This window comes from Haplochromis burtoni, unplaced genomic scaffold, assembly GCF_018398535.1.
Source record: "Haplochromis burtoni strain Fernald_Lab_line unplaced genomic scaffold, NCSU_Asbu1 Contig_48, whole genome shotgun sequence".
Lineage (NCBI taxonomy): Eukaryota > Metazoa > Chordata > Actinopteri > Cichliformes > Cichlidae > Haplochromis > Haplochromis burtoni.
The window spans coordinates 1945385-1948066 of NW_024582409.1; the positions used below are offsets into that span (position 1 = coordinate 1945385).

The following is a 2682-nucleotide window of genomic DNA, read 5'->3' on the forward strand; positions in this document are numbered from 1 at the left end:
ACCGGTGCTTTCAAGCTAGCAATGTATCTGGCCCACCAAAGACTGCTGGATGAAAATGTGGATGTGATAGTACTGCTAATGCTGGAGCCTGTCCTGCAGCATTCTCACTTTCTGCGCTTGAGGAAGCGACTGTGCGAGAGCAGTGTTGTAGAGTGGCCGCGAACAGCAGCCGCAGAGCCCTGGTTTTGGCAAAACCTGCAAAGTGTCATAAGAGTAGATAATCAAGTGATGTACAACAAGACCTATTCAAAATACTTCACCACCAAGTGAAGAAAGTCTTGTTTTAAAACTATTGATTTATGCATCATTGCTTGCTTGGTTCTTTTAAACCTTCTCTCGTTTGCCTGAGACTTATAAACAAAGAAACTACAAAACTTATTTGCTAATAATTGCTGAGAGAGCACAGCCTACCGAATATTTGTAAATGTGAAACTGTTATGTGCTGTATATTATCAAATAAAGCCTTTTCAAAATGTGTTCCATTTTGTGGATGTAAATTTTGGCAGACTACCATCTGGTTTTTGTATAAGAAAAAAATATTTTATGGGTTACAAGTTGAACTTATGCACAGCCTACTCTTTCATTTGGGTTTTTACTGACATTTTAGGACTTAGTAATTACTGTTTAGGGGGGAAAAACAACAACAAAAATACAAATTCTTGAAGCCAGGGAATCTGCTACACCACGTTTGGTTAGTACCTACTTTGTCCATACGGTGTCACCACTGATTCAGTTTTAATGGGAGTGCCGTTTGCAAATAAACCCTCAAGTCATTGTTCCACTAACTGTCGGCTACATTTATTTTTCCTTACAAGAGCAAACAAGGCGCTGTAGTGATGCAGACACCTTTTGTAGAGTTCGGAGAAAATCAATAAACGACGTTAATTAAGCTAATGGCACACAGCTGTTGCTAATGGCCACTCGATTTGAATGAATGTTCTGAGGTGTTTGTTTGTATTTTGTTTGTTTTTTTTACTTGCGCTATGGTTTCGGGATATCAGCGTTTGTTTTCAAGTCTATATATAAGATTAAAAAATGTTCACTTTTTCTTTTTTTATCGTTTGTATCGAAGCAGCCTTGTCGTGACGTCAGAGGCTCATTTGCATACGGTATTGTATTTATTGTGTGATTGAGGCTGACGTTAGCACTCTGCTCCTGCAACAACCGGACGCGCATCCTGTGATTTCTGTGAGTCGTGCGCTTGTAAGTAAGTTCCCTTTTTTTTTTTTTCCTCTCCCCTGTTTCTTGTTAAAGTTGACCGGCGCTTAAATTTAGCTTGATGTGCCCTTATTTCCTCTGGTTTCAGTTTCTTGGCTCAATGTCTACATCATGACATTTAACAAAGTAAAAGTGTAAATGACCGAAGCTGCGGAATTTATGAGCCTAACTTTTCTGCTTTGTGGGGTGTGGGTTTTAGTTTTTTAATTTTAAACACTAATTTGTAGAACGCCTGTTAAAATTAAAGTTCACTGTGGAGTGCATTCGGCGTAGCAGCATCCGTACTTGAAAGTGTTGTGTGCATCGAGATCGCTTAATAGCGACTGTATGAGTCGGGGGGGGGGGGGCGGTATTCAAATTCTCAACGCCTTGAAATTTAACTGTCTGACTACACATGCTCGGGTGTGCTGATTAGCCTAATAAGAAGGGTGTCTTTGTTTTAGAACCTTCTGCAAACATGTCTGACAAGCCTGACGTCACTGAGGTTACAACCTTTGACAAGACTAAGCTGAAGAAGACCGAGACTCAAGAGAAAAACCCACTGCCAACCAAAGAAGGTAGGTACTACACCGTCTGACTTTAATCCAGAGCATGTCTGCTATGCTGGAACTCTGAGACCCTAACCTTCTACCTCCTGTTGCAGTCATCGAACAGGAGAAGGCAGAGTCATCATGAAGACCAGGCCTCCTACGTGCTGTACATTTGACAAGCTTTGTCTCTATCAAGATGCATTTCAAGTTTCATAACCTACTTGAGAAATGGCTGTACAACTCACACTATTCACTTGGCTTGATGACCCTCTGTACAGTATGGCAGTGTGGCTTTATGTCACCTTTAGGACCTGGTCATCTGTTTGCATCAATGAGCAGGGGGGAAACAACTGACAAATCTGCACTTGGCAATTTGTAGCCCTACTCCGGTCACCTGTAATGCTCACAAGCAAGCTGTTGTAAAACCTGAAATGCGCAAGATTTGTTTAATATGCACAATAAAAAAAAATGTAAATTTCACGTGAATGTGGTGTTTTGGTTTTTGGGGGGGCGGCGGTGTAACTTTTGCTCAGCCTTGGGAGCTAGCATTGAATGCCCTTTTATCCTGAGCAGGTTTGACTGGATGGAAGCTCTCTATAGGCGTTTCAGCTTGTCTGCTAGCTAAACTGAATCTGTACCAACAGTTGGAACTAAAGCTTGATCAGCCGGTTCCTTTTGAGCACTGGTCCAACAGAAGCTGGTAATATATTGGCTCTGTATTTTTATATATATATATTTTTTTAAATTGTGCATCTTAAGCACTGCAGAAATTGTATGTCATCCCAGTGGGCTTCAAAAACACAACTTGACAATGCAGAACTTTTCGGAAGCCTTCGTCAACATCCAAAAAAGCCAGTTATTCAACCTTGTGGTCTGTAAAGGTGTTGTGCAAAACATTGCTGCCCTATCTGCCACAATTGTACTCAAGACTAGT

At 41.1% G+C, this 2682-nt stretch overlaps 1 long non-coding RNA gene across 1 annotated transcript; it reads left to right on the forward strand.

Moving 5' to 3' along the window:
* The first annotated feature begins 929 nt into the window (after window positions 1–929).
* Window positions 930–2228, forward strand: LOC102313935. The gene is made up of 4 exons (XR_315730.3): window positions 930–944; window positions 1076–1203; window positions 1662–1775; window positions 1862–2228. It is a non-coding gene; the product is annotated as an uncharacterized LOC102313935 (long non-coding RNA).
* The last annotated feature ends 454 nt before the right edge of the window (window positions 2229–2682 follow it).